Source organism: Anser brachyrhynchus, assembly GCF_964034855.1.
Source record: "Anser brachyrhynchus genome assembly, chromosome: 3".
Lineage (NCBI taxonomy): Eukaryota > Metazoa > Chordata > Aves > Anseriformes > Anatidae > Anser > Anser brachyrhynchus.
In genome coordinates, this window is record NC_137696.1 from 30,499,023 (window position 1) to 30,523,898 (window position 24,876).

Here is a 24,876-nt window from a genome sequence, read left to right on the forward strand (position 1 = left end):
AAGACTGAAACTAAACAGTGCTGTACAGTTGCTTTTCAGTGTTGGAAATGTTTCCCAAAAATATCTCTGCCTGGATATATTTTTCATGTTGTTTATTTTTACTTTCCCATTCACTTTCCACTTTCAGAACATCTGGTATTTTTCTTTGCTTCAGGTAAAAACTAATCATTTAACCTCTCTGACAAAACTTTGACCCCAAAGTGAATGGTATAATCATAAGGATATCTAGTCTGGACAATGGCCAAAAAAAAAGGTGCTTCCTTTTTTTTTTTTTTTCCCCAACAGAGTAGACTGTGAGTTTGCAGAAATAGGATTTTGCCTCAACAGTACATTTAGAGATTTTTTTTTTCTTAATTACCAGGTTGTATTTTGATGTAGCCAGTCTACATGGCTCAGATTTAAGCTGTTCACTTTCTAGGAACTCCATAGGTAGCCTTTAGCACTGTCAATGGTTTGTTGCCACACTGTCTTGTGAGCACTTTTCTCCAACTCAGTCTCCATGTCACAAACAGCTACTCTGAGAAACTATGAAAGGCAAGTGAAATTCCACAAAAACACCTTCAGCAAAATACTAAATCAAAGGTATTGATCTCTGCAGATAATGAAAAGCCATCACACTGGTGAAATGTGGATTGGATTTCTTGCCTCCAGGTCTGCTTCTACATGTGCTGTGTGGATCTAAGTTCTTTTACGGTAAGCAGCAGCACCAGCTGGTCAGCAGGGAGGCTAAACTCTGTCTTGTCAATGAAATTCAGCTGAGAAGGGTCGACATTCAAGTCCAACTGTTTGTTTGCTTCAAGTCTTGTCCTTTATTTTGTTTCAATGGAAATAAGGAAAGCTTTTCTCTGGAGTCCTGCATTTTTTTTTTTCTTTAGTGCTCTTCATATACTTTGATAACCATCACTGACACTAGGTACCTGTGATGCTAGAAGTTACCAGCTTCGGGAGCACTAACGCAACCAGCACACCTACTTCCCGATCCCAAAGGTCCCATTGCTGCTCAATCTGATAAGCCACAACATAGAATAAAATATTTGTATCAGTTTGAAACTTTGGTTACATATTATGCTTCCGTGGTGGTTTTACCCAGCTGAGCAGCTGAGCTCCATAACAACCGTTCTCTCACTCCTTCTCAAAGGAAGGGGGGAGAAAATGTGGTGGAAAGGGCTCAAGGGTTGAGATAAGGACAGGGAGATCACTCAGCAATTATCGTCATGGGCAAAACAGACTCAGCATAGGCAAATTAATATAATTTATTTCCTATCACCAGCAGACTAGAGCAGTGAGCAACACCTTCCTCCCTATCCTCCCTCTTCTATATCCTCCCCCCAAGCTGTGCAGGGAATGGGGAATGGGGGCTGCGGTCAGTCCTTGACACTTCATCTCCACCACATCTTCACGGTCACTCTCTGCCCCTGCTCCAGGTGGGGTCCCTCCCACGGGATGCCGTCCTTCCCGAACTGATCTTGAGGGGGCTGCCCACAGGCAGCAGCTCTTCAAGCACTGCTCCCACATGGCTCCGTACCACGGGGTCCATCCATCCCCCAGGAGCAAACTGCTCCAGCACGGGTCCCCCACGGGCGGCAGCTCCCCCCAGGCCCCCTGCTCCTGCGTGGGCTCCTCTCCACGGGCTGCAGCTCCGGCCCGGGGCCTGCTCCTGCGGGGGCTCTCCATGGGCCGCAGCCTCCTCCAGGCCACATCCACCTGCTCCACCGGGGGCTCCTCCACGGGCTGCAGCGTGGAGATCTGCTCCGTGTGGGACCCGTGGGCTGCAGGGGGACAGCCTGCTCCACCAGGGGCCTCTCCACAGGCCGCAGGGGAACTGCTGCTGCGTGCCTGGCTGCATTGACCTTGGGGTCTGCAGGGCTGTTTCTCACTCCTTGCACTCCCAGCTGCTGTTGTGCAGCATGGTTTTTTCCCTTTCTTAAATATGTTCTCCCAGAGGTGCAAACAACGTCACTTATTGGCAGAGCTCTGGTCAGCAGCGGGTCCCCTTTGGAGCCAGATGAAATTGGCCCTTATCTAACATGGGGCAGCTTCTGCATTCTTCTCACAGAGGCCACCCCTGCTACCAAAACCTTGCATATAAACCCAATAGAGCGTCTAATGTATAAATTACTTTATTACAGCTTTTCTGCTGAAGGAGGAAGTATAACTTTGAAATCGAGTGAGATGTTCATGTGCCTATGTGAAACCACAATGGTTTGTGCCAGCTCCAGATGAGGCTGGAACATGATGGTGGTGCTGTTCTTCATGCAGGGGAGTCTGAGCAGGGAGTGCCATGCTGCTGCAGAGCACCGGAAAGGGTATATATGAGCTCTGCTCTTCCTTTCTCCATGACATTTAATCCCAAAAATGTGTTTGCCGTGGCGGGCTGTGGGTACTTTTGAACATCAGTTATGTTTTCTTCTTAGTGTGCTGCACCTTTGAAATTTTTGGCAGAGGCTTTTGGAGTGATGCACATTTTGATTTGTTCTGATGAACTGTCCTGGTGGGGAGAAAAGACATTTTGATGGGCATCTCTGCCTACCTCTTTGAATCTGGGAAAGACAGACTTGGTAGTGAATTACTGGGTTTATATTTCTGAATATTAGAAATATATTATCAGACTGGGTTTATATTTCTGAAAGGACCACTCTTATGTGATGTAGTGATGATTGCATTCTAACAAGTTTCTCATCAGGGAGAACACCAATGAAAAGATAAGTTTAATGGAGAAAAATTTTATGGAGAGGGCTCTCTGCATACAAGTTTGAAGTCTGACTACCATGAGGTGGGTGAGGAGTCCCACATGTTGGAGGATCAGGAGCCACTCTATGCCTGCTCTGGCATCTGTCAGTTTTAGTGGCCATCCAGGCTGGTGGGGCTTTTCGTTCCCCTGCTTGGCCCTGCTACTGTGATGGGTTTTGCTGTGTTAGCTACATGAGCTTACTCTGAGTACCACAATATTAAAGGGTTGTTGAAACATTTACACACTGGGGATGTTATTCAGATGCCTATGCCAAATGCATGAAAAGAAAACAAGAACAAAGAATGAACCCTCCTGAAGGAGGGCTGTGTGCATGTTTAATTGAACAAGAATCAGGCATTGTAAAGTCTTTCTGAGAAAAACAAGTCTAAACCGTAAACTAAAATGCTCTATGGCCATTTTGAAAGCTGTTCCCACTCCTCCAGCTGATATAACAACTAGAAAAGCTTTCCACTCCCATCTCTCTTTTATCTGTTTCCCTTCAGTGAAGTCTTAAGAAAGTATTTCCACTCCTTCACCCTCCTTAAACCAGGAGGCTGCCTGATATCCCCTTGATCCACTCTCCTTCAGGAAGCAGAGTGAAAATCGTGATGGGATGACTTGTTAGTTTACACACATGCACAGCTCCTTACCCCCAGGACACAGGCAGCTGAAAGGTGATGGCCCTGTATGTACCTGCAGCTGCCTCAAAAGCCCTGCCTGAAATATATCTGTTGTGGGAGAGAAGCATGAGGTTTTTAAGCACACATCTTTGAAAATATGAGAGCTTAAGAAGAACTGGGTCACATCTGACTGCTACCATCTGGCCCGCTTCACTCCAAGATTACCCAGGAATGTATTTCACATGTGCCTTTGGAACAAGATTGTGAGCTGCCAAAAAGAAAATTTTTTACAGCTGAGCATTGCGTTTCAGTCTGAACAGTTCAAATGCAGTAACCAAAAGAGGATTCCGTTGTGCAGGATCACGCGGCTCGTTCGGACTTGGCTCTTTTGTTTTGTTTGAGCAGTTCTGTAAGGCAGGACTCGTTTGTTGGATTTGATTTGAAGGTCCTTGGTTGATACAGCAGTTTTCCAATGGAGACCTGTCTTTTAAACCTGAGTCCTGGATAGGTGGCTGACCTTGTGCAGATGGTGCCTCAGGAGCATTGGTGTGAAGAAGTGCAGCTGGGTGGAGATACCTCAGATGGTGGCTCGAGAAGCCCGAGTTCTCTGCTCTCAGCTCAATGGGGAGCCGTTGCCAAAGGGCTTCACCCTTTTCTTTCAGTTTCCCTGTGCATGGAATGAGGAAATCTCGCTTCTGTAAAACTGGGGTGTGCTGCCATGCTAGAATTTTATCATATCAATAGGATAACTATTTAATAATATGTATTTAATAATAGGCATTTAGTACATACAATAATATGTGTTGTGGTGATTATATTTATTTACAAAAAATGAACAAATATATCCATGAGAAGCCAACATGTAGGCCAGGAACTTAAATGATGAAAAAGCACATTGAACCACTTGTACTTGGGCTGAAGTAGGTTCAGCTCTATGTGGAGAGAGAAACCCTTTTTGGTAAAAGGGGAAATGTGAGGGACAGCAGTTCTTCCCCTTGCATCTGTCTGCATGTTTTGTAAGAGCAAAGGGAACCTTTTGCAAAAGAATAACCATGATGGAGTTAATCCTTTCTCTTAGCTCCAAGCAAGAAGGTTTGCAGGACCAGAGAGCTGGGCCAGCTGTGGAGGTTCGATTTCTTGCTGCAGGCTGTAGATGGTTGGGTTCTGAGATTAATGAAAGACAGAGGTTATCTGCGGGAAGCCAGGATGATCCTGACAAAGGGGTGGGAATGCATCCTTTTATTTATTATTATTATCGTTGTTAATATTGTTGTTGTTATTTTTATTTATTGTCAGTTACTGTTCACGTTCAATTTTGTCGTGATAATTATTTTAGTTTTTCATTGAGGTTTAAAAATCAGGGCACTTTTGCTTACTTGTAGCTTTTGAGAAGAGTATGGTATGAAGCTGGGGGCAGGTGTGCAACATTCATACTGCCCAGAGCCACCCATCCCAAGCTTTGCAGAAAGGGAAGCTGTGTGGTGGGACGAGCTGGTGCTTCAAATGAGTGGTCATGTGCAAGTCTTCCCAAGGCATCTAGCTTACAGAGGCACCTCCATACCCTGGCTGCTAGTATCTCACTGGACTTCCACCAAATTCATCCCTCATGGTATAAATGGCTGCAAATAGGCACAGTCGCAGCAGAGTCGCACCTCTCTCAGCCTTCAAGATAAGATTTCTGGGTCAGAGCTGATGACTTGTGGTTGTAACACAAGGAAAGTAGTTCAGGCTATTTTTGCTTGTGTAGTAGCTGCACAGCAGACAGAGGGTTCAAATTGCTGCACCTTTGTGTTTCATCTATCTCAAACTCTGTTTTTACCAAAAAAGAAAAGAAAAAGCAACCCATGAATTGTGCTAATTTCTCTCATGGTGAGGAAGTAATTGCCATATTTGGAAAGAAATTAGTAAGCCGTTATGAAACGTTGTTTGTCCTCCAAAGTGGAAGAATTTTATAACTTTTATGGTTCAGTCCATACTTGTAAATAATAACAGGTTCCAAATGCAAACAATTAAAGTGGTGTTTTGTGGCTTTGCTGCAGTCTGAAAGCACTAAACAGGATGAGACACAAATCAGAAACTCAGCTTATTCATTGAATTATTTTTTGATTCACTCTGCCCAGTAATACTAGCCTAAAGATAAATTGTGTTTTTCATAATATATGGCAATTAATCTCAGCTTTCTCTCAAACACACCCAAGGAAGAAGACTGCAACAAGCAGCAAATAGACTTTACCTCAGATCGTGTTTTGCTGTGAATATCTGTGCTCCACCCTGACAGTCTGTGTGAGCCAGTTGTTAGTAACCACTTGTAGCTCTCACAAAGAGACAAGAGTGAAGTTTCTGGAGTCTGGGTATCATTTTCTGGGAAATTTTCTTTTACAAAACACCTGTTGGGTGTGTTGAATGTTTAAGAAAGTAAAAAAAAAAAAATGCTTCTCAGTTTTTCCTTTGTTGGTCTCAGAGAAGAACATCTACAGCATGGGAACATCATCCTACTTAGGGAAATACTTTCCCCAGCTTAATACTAGGAAATTCTTAATCTCTGCTTGCACTGTCAAGGAACAACTTCCTGTCCCCACCCTCTGCCAGCCCAAAATCTCCCTTAGAACATTGGTAAAATCATTTAGGGAGTGGAAACTTTTCTGTCTCTAGTCTGTGTTCATGTCCAAGGCCATTTGCAGAGCCCATAAGCAAAGTTTTCACCTCATATCTCTTTAGGGAGCTGTGGGGCATATAAGAATTTCAGCTAATGTATTCTGGGGTCAATAGGTGCCTTTCATCCAAAATACAGAAGATGTTCCTTGCCCTATGTGACATGATCGCTTCAGTAAGACATTTGGATTTTCTTTTTCATGGAAAAAAAATATCGTATAAAGCAAAGGTTGAAGTAAGCATGACTTTTATTTCTCCTTTGTCCTTAAGCATTTCCAGAGTAGTCTGAAAGTATTCAGTTGTGTTTTCTTCTTCCATTTTACGTACATCATGTTCTATGCTAAAGTCCAGAGCAGGTGTAACAGTCTAAATGCGCTCACCTAGAACTGCAGAGCATAGGTAATGGCAGAGTCTTGTCAGGTTCACAAAGAAAGTAATTAGTTCAGGCTCTTTTATAGTCTTTCCCTCTGTTATTTTTTCATACTTCCCATACACCCTCTCAGAGAGCATAAGTTTATACTGCTAATATATCTGAAGAAATGAATTTTTGGTCAAGAATTTCTTACAGATAAGAGCATGTCCTTTGAATTCAAACCTGCTTAGCACTAGGTGGCAGTCTGCTATAATCTAAATTAGTTTGTCTTAGTTTTGAAGTTTGGTAAACATTTTAGCAATGGGAACAACAAAAAGAGATTGGGTTCATCAGTAAGTTACCAGGATAGGCACACATGTTGTGATAAGAGGGGAAATCTAACTAGATCATAAGCCTGCCTGAGCCTCTCTAATGCCCACTGGATGAGGGAGCAGGAAGGAAATTAGATCCATTGTAATAGTGCTTTTGCTTGTACCTACTGCTGAGAAAAGGGTATGGTCTGTAGTGGGGTAAATATTATAGTGCCCTTTGGGAAAGTGCTACAACCTAAAATAATTCAAGGCAACAACAGTAGAGAACATGATGGGCATTTTAGGAAAGCTTACCAAAAAAAAATGTCCATTCTGCCCTATATGTTCATAGTGCATTTTGAGTAATGAAGACTAGGACATAGGAATTTGCAATTTTAATAACTTTGCATTGCCACGGTTTTTGTTGTTGTTGTTTTTGTTGTTATTTTTAATGGACTGAATGTATGGTGCATGTGAAGACTTAACAGAGAGGTGTATTTCTGGGACAAATATTGCCTGGATGGGTGTTGAACTTACTATGGGGGAGGACAGGGTTCTGGTAGTGGCTAACAATTGGGAGCTGTCTGCAGGGTGAATCATTAGAGGAGGTAATGGAGGTGGTGGTTGTAGGATTGAGCTCTGGAACTCAATTCTATTAATTTCTAGTGATAAAGAGTAATCCGGAGACTTTGGAATGAGGTGCTGTGATCCATCTGAGCCCTAATTCCAGGAAGAGGTGTTGCCTGGGAATGCTGTTCAAGCTCTAATGACATCAGTGATGTGACAAATGGAAGAGGAGGGGCTCAATCACCACACACCTGAGAGTGACTACTGACATTCTGTCTCATGTGGCTAAATATGGGCAGTAAAACAATTTCCTAGAATATGACCGAGTGAAAAATCCTCTGTAAATAAGTATTTCAGGGACTGAATCAGGTTCCCTGATTTGCGTTAACAGAAGTTCTGTGTATGTTAAGAAGTAATGCAGCCCAGCTCTTAGCTGAGCTGCCCTTGGCAGACCTTCACCATGTATCAGCACTTGGGCCTGGAAAGAGTAGCATGTATGCCATCTATGCTGACTGCATATGCTCAGAACCATTTTATTCATGGATGGAATAGTTTGTATGTGTGTGGCTCGTCAGGGAGAAATGGAGAGTCTTAGAAAAACTCAGCTTGTGAATGCTGTTAAGAAAAATATGTGACTTGGAAAATGACTGTCAAATATTGATCTTACGTCACTGTTATTTCTGGAGAGAGGAAGGGTGACCTATTGCTCAGGACACAAACCCAGCCCTGGGATTACTGCTTTGATGTTGAAGTCTGATGTTACAGACTTCCTGTGTGACCATGAACACCAAAGGCTGGATTCAGTCAAACACTCAGCTACTTCAGCCTAACTCACCCCTTAATTCACGTAGATTAGGAACTGAGATGCTGCAACCAACATGTGCTGAGTTAGGACCTGAGATGGGCAAACACATCTCTGCTGATGACTGAAGAAGATTGAGAGTTATAGGTTAAGCTGGGGCAAGTGGGGAAATTTCTTATGTTCAGCAGAGCTTTAAAAGCATGTCTGAGGCTGCTGGAGGGTATCCATCCCCTTGGGAACCAGAGATTGGTGTCCTACCAGAGGGAAGGCAGCCAAAAGCTTTTTCTAAAAGAGATGAGCAGAGCTTGTCTCTTTTTCCTTGAAAATGGGGCTGGCAGAGGAGGAGACGGGCACCAAATTTTTTAGGTTTTAGATGTCTCAGCCAGATATCTTGGGGGCCCAAGGTTCAGTTTCTTCCTTGTCGCATAGAAGTGCATGTCCAAACTTCCTACTTGTCAGAGGAAGGCTCCAGGGCACCCATGGAACCTGGCTGCAGGATACACAGTGCTTCCACCTCCCCTTCAGAGCAGGGGTGGTGGGCTGGAGGAAACACCGAGATGAGGAGCAGCCACCCAAAGCAGGGGAGGAAGGGCCCACAGCAGGTGCCTGTGCAGGGCAAATGTGATTTGTATGAAGTGGTGGTGTGCCTATATGTGTTTTGCTGGTGAATGCTGAATTTTTAATGTTGGTCTATGATGTTTGTGATTTGGGTCCTGTTCCTAACGCTGAAGGCTCATTCCTGAAATAGCTTTTGTGCTCCATGTAAGCCCAAGTGACTGGTGCCATTTTCCTTGGCTATCTATACATATCATTTATTTAGTTATTTTCTCTCAATACTCAATTTACAATTGTTGTTATTTCTCCTTAATTTTAACCCAGGTCTGTTTTATGCTTTAAGACAGTTCTGATATTTTGGATTGCCTTTATTATTTTCTTTCCTGTAAATACATGCAAATAATTAACTTGAATTTCTATTCCATAGCATGTCTTCTGTTGGTCTTTTTTTATTATTATTATTATTATTATTGTTATTTTAATGGCAGAAAGACAGGCATATTTTGTAGATTTATTTTTTTTTAAGAGAAAGAAAGCTCAAAACTTCTGTGCTCCTTTCCAGAGGAATGCTTGCAAAGAAAGATAAATATAAATGAAAATAAATGGTTATCCGTACAAGGCTTGATGTGTAAAGGTTATTATTTTTTTTAATATTTGTATGAGCTATGGCTTCTCTCTCTGCAAAGATTACATTACAAAAATTTCCATATAAATTCAAATCCATCTGAGGTGGTTCGTTGTGAAATGTGCCCGGTTTAACTGTTCTTTGTGGTAGAGTACAACTGCAATTGGTTGTTTCAAATCAGTCCAATATGTGGTGGAGTACTGGTAAAATACACTGAGGCAGCCTGTCTTCCAGTGTATATTTCTGCTGGCAGAGACCCTAGACCTCTTTGGCGAAGCATTCAGCACTGGGATATAATCTAGATTCCCAGCAAATTCTCAGTGAAGTGCAAGATGTTTCTCGAGCACAGAGCCAGAGATCAAGCTGAAATAAGGCTCTCTCTCAGAAATATCTTTAAAACTGTTTGAATAACCTAGTGTATACAAATATTTTAGGTCAACTATCATATTCTCACAAGACTCGTAGGCGTTTCTGTATGAGTGCCAGCAGCACAGCATCTCTAAAGAATGGAACCAATGTTGATTTCGTACTTCCACTACTGTGTCAGTGAATCCACCCACGACTTGATAATGTCAGTGCAATGTGATGGAAAGTTTTAATTACCGTTTGGCTCTTGTGTTGTTTTAGTGATTTTGCGTCAGCATTGCAAGAGAAAGGAGAGGGTAGTATCCAGGGATATAATTCAGAAAGTAAATCATCCAAGTGTTTGAAGACAAACTCGTCTTGTCTCAAATTGCAACGTGGTGCTGGGAGCCAGTCTTTCATTTTTTCACCTTTAAAAGACTGGTGTTAAATTAGAAGATAAACAACCTTCAGCAAGCTCTTCTGTCACATTCCTGAAGGTCTTGTAGCATCACATCTGTGAATAGCACACACCCACACACATGCTTCCTCAGAGCCACAGACGCGTTCAGATATTCTGTTGATGGAAGCAAGTATGACTGAGGATGTATTATACTGAGAGATGAGCCCAGATCAACAGACTGTACCACTGACCAGTTACCAGCTTGGTTAAATTTGTGGTGCAGACAGAGCTTAAGCTGGTGTCTCACTTAATCACAGTAACCACTGTGCAGTCTGCTGACCGGCTATACTTAAGTATTTTGGCAGAATCCTGTTTAAAATTGGAACGAATGCTTTTAATAGTCTGTACATTTCTGTTGGAGGCCTGCATTAAGGATACAGTTGCATCCCACATATATATGTCTGATTGGAAAGCACGATACAGCGTGCATGTACTTTGTGGCTACGGGACGTCAGCAAGACAGATTTAAAGTACCACTGGCTGAACGACAAAAGAAAGATTCAGACATTTTAAGGTTAAAGGCCAGTTTTGCATCTTTCGTGTATTAACGCAGCAGCAACTTTGTTGAAGTCAGCAGTGTTCGTGTGCTGCAGTGCACGTGAAAAGCTTCTGCATGCTTAAGTATTTGAACCAAAGCAATTCCTTGCTTTTGTGTTGCTTTAAGCTTTTGTACATGGAGCTGTAAACCTCCTAAGAAGCCACTGAACTTGCCAGCTGCTGTTAGTTTTCACACTGGAGAATTTAGCTCATTCAGAACTCACGCTGCAGCTCGGGAAAATGAGAAATGCTTTGCTGCTTTGCAGGCTGTGGTATCTGAAGAGGGATAAGGTTTCTGTGCATCTCCATGCAGGTGCTTGGTGTTGAAAAAACACCCGAACTGCTTCTGAGTTTGGTGCAGGTAGAGAGAACACTGTGGTTTGCATATAGAGTGTGCAGGTTTCACTTTGCACACAGTGTTTGCAAATACTGTAACTGGGCTGTGTCAGCGTGTGGGTTGGATGAAACAGTTGTCAACCACAAGAATTCACAGCTTAAGCTTTAGTCCCTTCTCTCTTTTCTTTCCCTCTTTCCCCATTTAAATTTCAGTAAAGAGAATTTATTTTCTTGTTTAAGATTTGTTTTTTTTTTTTTTACTGGCTCACAAGCTTTCCTTTACAGCTACCACGACTAGACACTTGCTTAAAAAAAAAAAAAAAAAAAAAAAAGACCAAGAGGTGAAAGCAAGAATCTTCCCAAAAGTTGCTGATTTCTGAAAGAGGCTCGAGGAAAAACACCAACAAAGAGAACACTAATATCCAGAGCCTGGCAGTAGGACCCCAAGAAGACACAAGGCTGAAGTAGTCTTTTTTTTTTTCTTTTTTTTTCTTTTCTTTTTTTCTGTGTGTGTGTGTGTTTTTGTGTGTGTAGACTATTAATTACTCCCTAAGCATGAATTATGATTTCCTGGAAAACACTGATAAGGCAAAAGCACCTGGAACAGGGAAAGTGTAAACTGTCATCCTGCCCATCAGTATTTTGCTGAACACAGGAAGGCATATTCTACCTGGGGTATAAGTGGGTTCGTCGCTTTGTGATGTACTCTTTTTCTTTGATGGATCAGATAATGTTCTGCAGAAGTGAAATTACATGAGTTAGGTAACGCGGTATTCAAAACAGATGATCCAAGCTTATTCTTCAAAGAGGAACTTTTATAGCAATTTAATGTTTTGTAGTACTGAAATTAATTTTTCTAACTCCTCCACACAGAATTATTGAATCAGACGTTGATCTGTGATGCGACTCCTCTTTTTAACATAAAATTTCTCAATTCACTGCAGACCAGCCTTTGAGTAAGCTGAATTAGATATGCATTGACCAGATGTTGGCAAAAGTGTTTCCAAGTATAAAAAGTGAATCTGTGGATGGGTGATCTCTTTCTTAGAAGCTGTATTAGTGAATTCCACAGCACACTCGTGCCTTTGACAGCATCTTTGTCAGGACATGGGACAGAAGGTACTTCCTGAGATTAGGTTTGTACTCTGTCTGAGGCCGACAGACCCAACTGCTCTCATAGCAGTCAGCAGGATTTGCTAAGACAATGACAAATATTGAGAGGTTATGAAAGAAATAGTTTTTTCTAGGTGAGATGTTACAGGTGGAAAAACAGTAAAAAAAAAAAAAAAGTGTAGTTAGGAAGATAGATACAACACAAGGCAGAATAAAACTTTTTAAGGTCCCACTTGATTCCTTTTTAGGGTGGCTTGAATGAACTAATGAATCATCTCAGGTTATGCTGACATTAACAAAAATTGCTGCATAGTAGGAGATAATCTGCAACATAAAACCATTATTGCTGGGGTTTCTGATGTCTGCAGTGTATATTTTGGGGGAACTTATTTATGAATAACTGTAGTCTGATCCTGTGGACTTGCTGTCCATTAGCACAGTATGTGCACTCCTGGAGTGCATCTTCCAGTTGAGTTTAATGCTAAAGGAATTTTGTGCAGTCCGAGATATTCTTGTGACACAAATAATGCAGTGCAAGGGGGATCAACTGGGAGATTTACTTCAAGATTGGTCTCTTGACCCCAGGAGATAGGGACAGTTTATCCTGTCCCTCCTTCTGGTATAACTGTACCTAGAAATCTTAACTCTCTTCGTGTCTGTGCATCAGTCAGTCTGTCCTGCTGGTGATCTGGGGAATCACGGCCAAGCAACCCTGTTGCCTGCAGCTTGACTGTAGAGAAATAGGGGATTTTAGAGGCAGGGATTCCTTTAAAGGGAATCCAAAATGAGATATTTTGGAACTTGGCTACACATTTCAAAGTATCAAATGAATGTGAAAGGAGTCAGAAAGGAAGACTGGAACAACTCTGTCTGATATTCCCTATTTACTATCCGAGCACTTCTCTCAAAGCCAGAAAACCAGAGAGAGGAGGCTCACCTACTGGCAGCATGCTTTTCCTTTATTTTAACATTGCAGACTTTCAGGCTAGATCTTAAAATCTACCCTTTGCATAAAAAAAAAAAAAAAAAAGAAAGGAAAAAAAAAGGTGTGTGTTCACTTACTACAGCTTAGTTCCTTGCATTAATAAGTCTTAAAGCTTCCTTCCCTATTGTCTGACTTTCCATTTTTTAGCTTACATTTCAATATTCCTATGGGAGGTTCCCCCTTTTCATTTCCACATGGTCTTGAAGCTGGGAATCCCATTAACGTTGTTTGCATGACCTCTGGAATGTAAGTAAATGTTTCATAGCAGTATATCTTCTTGGCTGCTCTCCAGAGCTTGTAATTAACTCAACATATATTCCTCTGTCTATTGTGCCAGCTTAAGATCTGGCCTAATGGCGGCAGTGGAAACCAGAATAAAAAGTAAAGCTTTATGGAAATAATTAGGTCGGGATAAAAGGGCACCTGTATAATGAAAGTGCTTTGTTTGCTGATAAGTCTTGTTTGCTGTGCACATTCTCTCCTTTTAACAATATCGCAGTTGTAGGGAAGTGAGGCAAGTATAAAGCAACCCTCCTTAATGATCACTCCTACCTGCAACGTGCAAGAGCAAGCAAAATGGTTGGGCATCCTTAATTTATTTTTATTATTTTTTTAGCATAATGGTGAGCACATATCACTAGTAAGTGGGTTAAACGAACCTGTGTTTAAAAAACAAAACTTTTTCATTTAATACGTCATTTAAATATAATTTAAATATCTTGTTATCCCGACTAGCTAGCACATTTTTCAAAAGTAACTGCTTTTCACATAATACACCTATATCCTTTGACCTCTCTTTTACTATGACTTCTGCTTCTGGAAAACATTAATTGAGTCTGTATTTAATCCTCTCAAAATTTACACCCAGCTCTTGAGAGCACTGAAATAGTTCTAGAAGCTTTGAAAAGTTAAAGTTTTAATACTACTTTTAAAAGTAAGGTATCAGGGTAAATGCATACCCTTTGCTGGGATACCATTTAATTCTCAACCAATGCTTAGATCAGACCAGATTCTGATCTCAGCTATGCTGCTTTAAATCTGGAGTAGTAACACTGAAACAAGTGCACCACAGAGTTAAAAGTGGAAGCTGGCATTTATTTTTTTAAATGCCTCATTAGAATTTCATATCTTTGATCCACTTGGTTTTCTTTGCTGTCAGATTATCTTTTGTATCCGATTATGTATATTTAACCTCAATTAACATAACTGTTCAAAAACAAAGGCTTTCTTATGGTTTCTAGGCTTATGCTATTAAGATGCATTAGACACCACTTGTGGAGAAATGTTAGTGGCTCAGCCAGCTTTCGTATAATATTCCTGTTGATGGCTTTTATGTACATCATTCACCTGGAACAGATGTTTTCCCTTCTGCTTTCACCATTGACCAAAAATATCTGAAAGAAAAATGAAAACACAATTAATATGCATGTCTATCTAATTAATTTAAATAAATTAGTATTAAAATTGATTCTAGATTTATTTAGACATTTTCTGCAGTAGCTGAAAACAATGTGAATTTTATCAAATGCCTCAGTAAACAGCAGAGAGATGTTTTCAGAATGGGAATCTTTATTACAAGGTGGTAATTCAGTCCAATAACCAGCCTCTGCTTTCTGTGAGCTGAGTGAACCCTTAGATTTTGGTCTGCTGGAAATATGGTAGAGAAGAGCACTCACATGAAATAGAGAGGGTGACTGTCAGCGGAATCTACTGAGGTTTTGGAAGAAAACAATGCAGATCAGGTGGCTATAAACTATATTTAACAGTAGGGACCACTTAAAAAATCTGCACTAAGCATTATTTAGCATAGCAATTCCTGGATGAGAGGTATTTCTAATACTGGAAATTATATATACTTATAAACTTACATTACACAGTGCTGGAGGCTCAGGGAAGGAGAGAAATGATCATCCATGGCCAAAGGATGTGACATTGGGGATGGCATATTGCTGAGTAGAATGGAAAGGGAATGATGTTTGGACATTGGAGGGGGACCCTGCATTTGCTTTGAGGGGCATTTTCTTATATGCAACTTAGTTGCAAACATTATCTCCAGTCTTCCCTAGTTTTTGCTTTCCTTTTGCTGCATGTAATGATGGAAATAATGAATAAAATACATCTCCTAGATTTCCACAGCTACCACTATATTTTTTCCATACCAAATTTGCCAGCTCTGCTAGAGACCATTGGGATAACTGTGATGACAATGTGGTGGCATGTTTAGAGAGAATCTCCTATGAAATAAGTCTGATGCCAGCTCCAATCATTCTCCAACCCAAGCTACACAAATGTATTTTTAGGATTGGCCAAGATCCCATACTTAAATATCTAGCTGTTTTGGAGTTTGACTACAGTTTTAAATGAGCTAAGACATAATTTTTCTCTGGCTTTTAGAATTGACATAGTTGGAAATGTCATGTCAGTGTGGAAACAAAGTAAAATACAGATATGAGGGCTTTTGTCAAGGAGATTTTAAACTCAGTCACAAGATGGTAATGGAGTGTGAACATTAAAATACTGCCTACTCTGCTCGGTAAAAAATAAAAATAAAAAAGGAAAAGCTGAAGGGCTTGGGATTAGATTAACTATACTTTCTTGCTATACTTTTCTCTTCATTGTATTTTCACCCTCTCTAAATAGCTTTCTACAGCTGAAGATCTGCCCTCCAAATTGCAGCATTTCAGTCTTTTTGGTGTGGGCTGGTGAGGCCAGGTTTGTGGTATGCCTTTGGTTCCTGCAGATATTGGCATCCTGGAGAGGCAGCCACTCATGGCCACGTAGGAGGTCAGTTGGGGATTTTGTCACCCAGAAAGAGAGGGACTCCAACTTCTGTTCTAGGACAGTTCTCTCCCCCTTCTTCTGTCTTTTGGCTTTGATTTTGTGCATAAAACCACGAAAACATCAAGCACAAGTAGATGGAAGTTCCCTTGCTGTTGTACACTCCAGTGAAGCACATAAAAATAGTAACTAATAACAAGTCATTTTTAAAAAAGGCACAAAATGAATCATGATCATTTTCCCTTTCCTCCCCCAGAATATCAGCTGTTAATCTTGTTCCTCCCACGGGCTAATGATATAAGATCCTTCAACCAGCAGGTGAAAGCTTGAGTTGAACCAGAACACTAAAGAAAATTTACTCCGAGATAGTCAGAAAGATTTATTAAGGAAGTTTGAGTCAGAAGTATTTTTTTTTTCTTTTAATGTAAAGCCTGGGCCCTCTAAAAACTGACAAGTTGGAATTTGTACCTCAGTGCAACAAAACAACAATGTAAATATACCAAATACTTGCTTTCTTTTCATGAAATGAAGCCATGAAAGATCTACTTTTCTGGCTTAATAAAGGTTTTGTCAGCATACCAGTGAAAATGATAAATTACACTGTGCTTTGCACATACTTTGTGAAGTTTAGTATAATCCTATACACAGCAACCTATTGGTAGGCTTTAAGGAGCCTGCAAAACCGAATACATAAATGTGTGTTACTCATCAAGTTCTTGCTAGTTGTCTGTCTTTCCTGTATGATTAAGTGCTGAATTTTTTAATGCAATTTGGCAGTTCATTGCTTCAACTTTTGAGACCTTGTGAGCCCAGCAGATGTGAGGGCAGGTGCAGGGCAGCCACTTGGGATGCTAGTGGTGATGCTTTACCCACCTCTAAAGAGAAAAGCTTTGGTCAGGGTATGATATAGCAGTGTGGCACGGTTGTTATTCTGCAAAGCAGACAGCATTAATGTTGTTGATTATGAACTTAGTCCAGTGATCTTGCAAAAATGGAGACTTATCATATGATGCAGGTAGCAAAGATGGCCACTGAAGTTGCCTCTTTTCTTTCAGGCAGAGTCTTTCCCTTCTGAAGCCAAAATATTGCTTAGGAAAGACAGCTTTTTTCTCATTGTTCAATAAATTTTGATGAGATACTTGTATTCTGTTTGTAAATGGAAGAAGAAAAAGAAGAAAAAAGAATATTTCTGCCCCTTATGAAAACATTTAAAAATGAATATTTGAATAGCTCTGCAACAAAAAGTTGAAAACTGACATTTGGCAGGGATTATAGCTTTCATTGGGAAGGACTTTGGAGAGTTTCAGTGGAAATTGAGTTTGATTTGGCCAACTTTCTGAGCCTTTGAAAAGTATAAAGTGGATAATGCCCAGTATGTTTTTTCCACTAGGCTCGTATGGATGTATTCATCACGCATTCCAGTGCGGATAACGAGCAGTATTATGAAATAGGAAATGAAAGTCCACAGGAACCCACGGTGCTTGATTTCTTGTAAACCCTCCACTTCATGAGCTGTGCAGGACAGATGGCCGTGGTGAGGCAGCTGGGAGATGGTGCTCTTGAGCAGCGCGGGAGTAAAGTGAGGTGTGTAAGAGGGACAGTCTCCGGTGTTTGTAGGCCACTGGTGCTCAGAGACCATCTGCATTTCCAGTTTATTTGATTTCTTTACACTTAACGAAGCCTGTACTGGGTAGGGTTGGCAGGGCAAACAAACTGATCCTGCAAATTGGTCTCCTCCTTCCAGATATTGGTGGCCTGGAGAAAACTACCTCACATCTGCATTGTCCTTTCTTTGCCTGGGTTATGCCCTGGTCTTAAAATCCCTCCTGACTAGGAATTTAAATTCCATTTTGTTAATCTTCTCGGCTGTTATTCCACCATAATTTCTAGAATTGTTTGTTCGTACCCAACTCATCCAGCAAGGTTTTTGTTGTTACAGAAAACAGAGAATTTGCATCCCTTTTTGTAGAAGTCTTCTAAATATTTTGGCTGTCATTGTGAACTCTTTGCCTTGCCTTTTACAGGCTGGACACAGTGCTCACCTTTTCTTGTGTTTTACACACAATTCTTTTCAGTCTTTGCGACCAGCTCAGATGGTCCAAAAATATGTCCAAATATGTCTGATAAGTAACAGCCAAGTAGTTCATGTTCTCAGATCAGGAAAGTTGGAAAGAAGCTGCAATCAGGGACTTGGCCTCAGAAAACCGACTGCTTCCTCGAGAGAGAAATAAACTGCTGATAGGCCCAACTGACACATGTCCTGGGGTTCGAGGTGATGAACTGAAGAGTAAGTAAACAGGAGAGAAGTGAGCCTCCTTTTTAGTTTCATCTCTAGCATGACATTTCTTGAGTGGCTGCAAGGTCAAAAACTAGCACGAAACAGGAGTACTCAAAGGAGAGAATATCGTGCAAGGGAACAAATGATAAAGATACGGTTTGCAATGAATTGCAGTCTTTACTGGGAATATCTCATTAATACCCCTGGGAATCAACATGCTCTTTCAATCAACTCCTCTCCCTTCTTTATGAGGAGATAGAACTTCACAAAATAAAATCTATTTTTATTTAAAAACATTCTGTAAATTATGAATATAAAAGTATTTGTTCATATTGTCAAGTGTGTCCTAAGAGAACGTCTGCACTTGGCAGACTTTCCCTGCTTTTTTCCATGAAGAAATTCTATTGTTCTCCATTAACCATCCCCAAAGACTTCAGTTTCTCTCACATAACAATATAGAGCTTTTCACATGTCAGGGGATAATTTATTTCTTGAATTAATGAATGTAATTTCATTGAGTTTAATATTTTAGCCAGGATTTATTATAGTGCAGTCTCTAATTTACATTTAGCTCAGGTGAATAGTGCTTTACATTTGTCACCATAATGATGATTGATTGGAGGTCTCTTATCACAAAGCATTGGTGTGATGGATCACATTTTATTCTGAATAGGAACTGTGAAAAAAACACTGGTGTATGTGACACTTTCTTGTCTTTTTCGTGCAGTCTTAGGCAAGGCCAGCTGAACTGGAAGGTGTCTGCTATGTACCTACTCTCTGGCTTTTAAGCCTTCCTTTTTCTTGGGCATAAAACTCATTTGCAGGCAGAACTCTAGCCTCAGCAAATTTTGATGTCTGTGAATTTGATTAAGGCACTGCTCACCTCTTCTGTAATAATTATAGAGAAACTAAAAAATATCTATATCATTGTCTCCAATTACTGTCATTTTATGGATATATCTAACTAACTTTTTGAAAGAAGTGCTGAATATCTAGAGTTTTCCCTAATCATATCCTATATTTTCCTTTATGAATTATTTTTTTTATGAATTTATGATTTTTTTAAATTTATTTAAAATGTATTTGTTCAGTATTATTCATGTCAGCTGTAGGAGTTAAAGTAACTAAAAGCCGGATATATGGTATTTGCAGTATGGGAAAATTACTAGAGCAGCTTTGTTTGTTGCCTGTGCAAATAAAAAGGGACTGTTCAGCTCTGAGGAGATGGTTAGAAGACACCAGACATACAGATGAGCAATAAGAACGAAACAATGACAAAGGAGCAACTTCATTTTGCAAATGGTGGTGGTACTGGGTAAAATTTCAGCAATTTTGGACAAAGTACATAGAGTTTTGCAGTGAATCTTGGGGTCTGCTGGTACACTAGATTGATTATAATTCACCTGTATTCACATTTAATTCTGTAAAAGGGTCCCACTAAACAACAAAATAGTGTTTAAGTGTGTGTAAGGGTGCAATCACTCTGAACTGACCAAACTTCATAACCATGCACAGAATAAATGCTGTTTTTTTTTTTTTTCTTTTTTTTTTTTCTGGGGTATGCCTCAAACAGTACTACATTGGTCATGGCTTCAGCTGAGATCTAAAGGCTTCTACTGATTCAGTCTAACAGCAGAGGGTGCCTTTAGGCCAAACAGGATCTAAAAATCATAACTCTCGAGGTTCTTGGGTTTGCTGCTGCACTCTTGCAATTTATCTTGGAGTAAAGCACAGTTACGTAATCATGGATAAAAAGTGTTAAATAATCCTAAAGAAACATAAGCATGTAATTCTGTCCAAGTTGCCAGATAACAAATCCAGATGAATTTTTTCAATGAGTAACACAGTAAATTGTTTATTGAGAACCTTTTCTTTACTTGGTCTAGACAAACTGACCAAGCTAAATAAATAAATAAATACATTATAAAAATCTTAGGGCTTCTCTTCCTCCTTCGCATATGTTGCATTGGATAATATGTCACAGGCAGACCATCCTCCTGATCTACTTAAAATTCAGTCAGGTTTCAGTGTAAGCAGTTCACTAAACTGCAGTGACACATATGCCTTGATTGATGCAGTTAGAATTATAGTGAGGACTTAGTCCAGTCATATATAATTCCAGTAAGCTATTTTAAAATACATATTTATGTGGTTGTTTATACTGTATTGGTAACTGTGAGCAGTTGACTCATTCTGAACTCTCTTACAGTTCAAAAATATTATTTTCAAATATTAAAAATAATATTTAGTTTACATTTAAAATTAATTTTTATATTGAAATTACATTTAACAATTATTGTTATTAAAAATATTATTTGATAAATTCACAAATCAGTCCTAAACCTTTTGAAAATAGCATGTATTTCAGGGAAATGTGGAAAAAGACATTAAGATATGAAATCTGGGGTCAAAAACTAAGATGTATGCAAGAAATCTGGTAATCCAGGTCTTCAGAGCTGTAAGAGTTCCTAGACTGATCTGGGCAGCTGATGTGGTTCTTCTAAACATTGGTAGCTTCTTAGGTTTGCTGTTGGCCTTCATTTTCATCATCAGGAACCACGCTGCCTTTCCCTATATCTTCTGCTAGTGAGGTAGCAGCAGGGTGCATCCAGCATCCGCAGCTCCAGCCTTGGACAAGGGCTGTCAGGGCAAGCTGAAGCCTTCTTCTGGGCTGATAACTGTTGTTTCCAACTGTTTTTCAGGAATGGATTAAAAATTTGATCACTTCTGAAGTGTGCTGTAAGTGGGTGTAGGCAGGCACTTTCTCCCCTGCTCACCCAGAATTTTATTATTTTGTAGCTGTGTTTTCCAGGTTACTCAATAATAATAAATACTTTCTTGTGTTAGCTCTCAACGCCAATTTTGATGTCAAATAAGTTGTTTGTGCTGACTGCTACAACCACAGAGAAGAGGTATTATCCCTTACCCAGAAAGCTAAGAATCAGAAGACCCAACGTGAAATTTGTTACTGAGGGTAGATGCTGTGTTGAACATATTTCAAAGGCCTTCATTTCCGTATATATTCTGGTTTTTGCTCCAGGTAGGATGCACTTATCAGCGACCTATCTCCCACGTGAAAAGTGTTTCATCAGGGGCTCTGAAGGAACATGATTATTTTTTACAGGTCCTCTGCAAACATCAGGTGAGTCACAATAGAAAATATTTAATCTGTTAAGGATTAGCTATTTAAACATGCCTTCTAAGTGCATGACTCAAAGTACAGTGATTGGACAAAACAATTTTTCTAGGGATCTGAAGATAAAACACCTGAGTATTGATCAGCTCTTTTTCAACATGCTCTTCATTGACAGCATTTCTCAGTAGACAGATTTTTTTTTTCTTCATTGCAAGCTGCAGTATAACAGTTTAATCAAAATCTATACTTTTTGTAAATACTTACCTCATAATTTTTGGTGGTGAGTAATCATGATCTTCCAAACTTTTCTCTATTTTACCATCTGGTCCTTGAAGTCAGGGTGTTGTAGTCCTTTACTGATGATGACTTACTAACCTGACCTTGTAAGTTGAAATCATCTGCCTAATCTTGGCAGAAAGCATTATGTTTGGGAGTAAGCATTCTGATTTAGCATCCTGGGGCAGATATTCAGTGTGGGAGTGTTTTCTAACTTGGCCTCTTCAGCAGCCCTGCCAGTAATCCCAGTGGAGAAGAGGTTACTCTGCCACAAGCCCAGCTGTCAGCCTTTGCTCTCAAGTTTACTGGTCAAATGCTGCATTTGCCATGAAAGATGATTAAAAAATATTTAAACTCTCTTCTCTTACATAGCCAAAAAGTTTGAAATTCATCATGATCTAGCAGGAGATACTTATTCTGGTTATTAAAAAAGCACAGAAAACAGCTTGTATTTGTTAACTGTTTATTTCAGTGAATATCAAGTGCAAGAAAGTGGGCTGAATTAGTACTGTGGATTAGCAAAGAAAGGGAGAGGAAAACAAAGTGACTGATATCATTGTTCAGGCTTGTACTTTAAGTAATGTCACATTTGTGGTAAAGAGATAAGCAGTGCCTAGTCTGTGGTCCCCTCAGGGAGCTGATAAGTGAACTACTGGAACAAATGGAAGGAGGATTGTGAGACTGGGAGGGAAGAAAATTAAGACTGATAAAATGTGGAGACTTGCAGCCATTTCTTCTGCTTCCCAAAGCTTAATTTTAGCTGATGATATTTTTTAGGATGATTTAATAATGAATAAAGTGTTATGGATTAAAATTCTGGCAAAGGGAAGAATTTCACAAATGACTGTGACATGCAGGTCACAAGAGCAGAGCATTATATTAAAAACTGCCACCAATTTTCTTGCAAACTGAAGAGTGGTGAATTTATTTCAGACTCAAAAAATACAAGCTCGGTGAACAAGAGGAAGACTATACACCGCGATGTGTTTAATTATGGTCAAGCAATTCTATTTATTTTTAAAATGTGTATGCAAGTCCTTTTGCTGCCATTTCATGGTGTTTGCAAGATTTGCTAAAAGTGTGATTTCTCTTCAGGAGTGGGTGAAGAATGAAGGGGCCCCTGAAGGGCAGTGATGTTGCTCAGAGGGCAGATAATGACAGAAGCTTTAGGCAGGACTTGAAGGACAGCATATATAACCTGCTGTGCCATCCGATATTGAACTGAACTGAACACTAACAGGATACAGGCTTATTCACTAGGGAGTATTAATCTCTGAAAAGAAGGAAGAAAGCAACTCTTTTGATTTAGCTTTATCGGACATACCAGAGTAAGATGCGCTTTTCCATTACCAGTGATTCAACAGAAATGAGAGAGAGACAGAGAAGGTAGGGGTGTGTGTAAGCCAAATAGACAGGACTTTGGTGAGAGCTGAATGAGATGACATTCTCCTGCTCCTAATGCAGAACACGAATATCTGAACAGAGGACAGGAGAAGACTGCTTTCTCTCCGTGGTCCTTATCATGTTTCCTATATCTTATGGCCCCTTTTCTTTCCTTTACAATCTGGAGTCATGTTTTCTGTCATTTTTTCCTACTCAACTAGTTGCTGACATCTGCAGTCTCTTCAACAGTTTTCCTTGCTCCTTCCCATCTCTACATTATTTATTTCTCTGCTTATCTATCTAGAACCCTGCCACATCAATTCTGTCTCACATGGCCTCTACACTTCAGACTACTTGCTTCCCCTCTCTTATTCAGAAAAATCCACCAGCTGATGGTCAGCCTCAAGTACTTTCTCCAGTATTTTCTCAGTTTACCCATTCACCTTCTAGGAGTTGCAACTTTTCTCTTTGGAATAGCTCCTACCTCTCATTGCTGCTCCTAATACAGCAAATTCTTTCCCCCAGAAACTGTTAAATGTTATCATGTCTACAGATGCTAGAGCACAGAAAAGAGATGGCCTGAACGTGTTTTGAGTTAATAGGGCTAATCTGAATTTCCTACTGATTGGTCTATGTCCCTTGACTGACTCTGAGGTAGAAAATACACCAGTCCCAGCACAGGTTCTACTGTGGCTTCCCAATGCAAACACAGGACCTGCCAAACACAAGCCCAGCATAAGACCTCCAGAAAGAGCAGCCAGAACTGATGTCTGGTATGAACAGTGTGCTTCTGCGCTTCTGAATCCTGCAGGGCTGGTGTGTGAGTTTAGGCATCAAACTTTCAGCATCGCACAAATGTAGTCCTGGCTGTTCTTTGACAGTTCAGTGTGTGGCTTAAATCTAAACACCTCTGATGCTCCAGCACGGAATGTGCACAATATTTTCCTATTTTGTGGGCAGGATTTTGCTGCTGAGCAGCACTGAGGTCAATGTGGCATGTGCTTTATCTTGCGTGGGAGGTCTCCTGTGAAATTTTGTTACATGGAAGTCAAAACTGATTCTCAGAAAGGAAACACAATTGTATTTTATCAATTTAGGAGAGAAGAAAATAATCTTTCTTGCACAAAGGAGTGATTCTAAAACCATTTTTCAACATTTAATCTATTTTACACCAGTATGTACAACTTCTGTGACTAGAATTTTGTGGCTAGAAGTTCCCAGCTTTAGGTTTCCCAGACTTAAGAAGATAAGAAGATAAATTGTATAAAGATCAACATGCTATTGTTTTGATAGCCATTTTTTCCCTATATCATAATCCCCTATATTTATCCTTACATATATATTTCTTGTCTGATCTCTCTCTCTCTCATAAAAGAAAAAGCCTTACCGGTGTGGTTTTCAAACACTTTTCCTAAAGTTTTCAAGCAAATATGTGGACTCCATGCAAATGGTGTAAGCCTGTGGACAAGCAATTTGCTATTCTTAGTTAATTTGTAGCCTCTGTAGAAGTATTTCAGAGATTCCCAACAGTCTGTGGACAACAGGAGAGAAACACAACTTGGGTCGTCTTGTTTTGTCTACCTATTATTCATGTTACTTTTGTTACTATTGAGGGTGAAACATAGATATGATTTATTATGATTTGGCTTGTTTGTTTGTGCCTGGGAAAGTGAAGGAGTGTTGTTGTTTGTGTTCAACAACAGTCACTCCTGGTGTTGCTGGTAGCATGTACTAGGCTTGCAGACAGCACTGGCATTGCAGACAGCCCTGGCATTAAAAGGTGTGAGATAAATTTTGCCATACCATGTGATGCTGATGGGCAGGCTACCACCCCGTTTCTGTCCGCTCCCCTCCTCCTTCCTCCTCACCGCCCCCCCCCCCCCCAAAAAAACAAACAAACAAAAAAAAACCTCTTAATTTAATTTGTGCATCATTCAGAGGAGAGAAGTGTTTAAAGTGACATGGGATGGAAACAGATTTTGGAAGATCTAGTTAACGGCTTGCTTGTACATTTTCATGTAAAGTACTGACTGA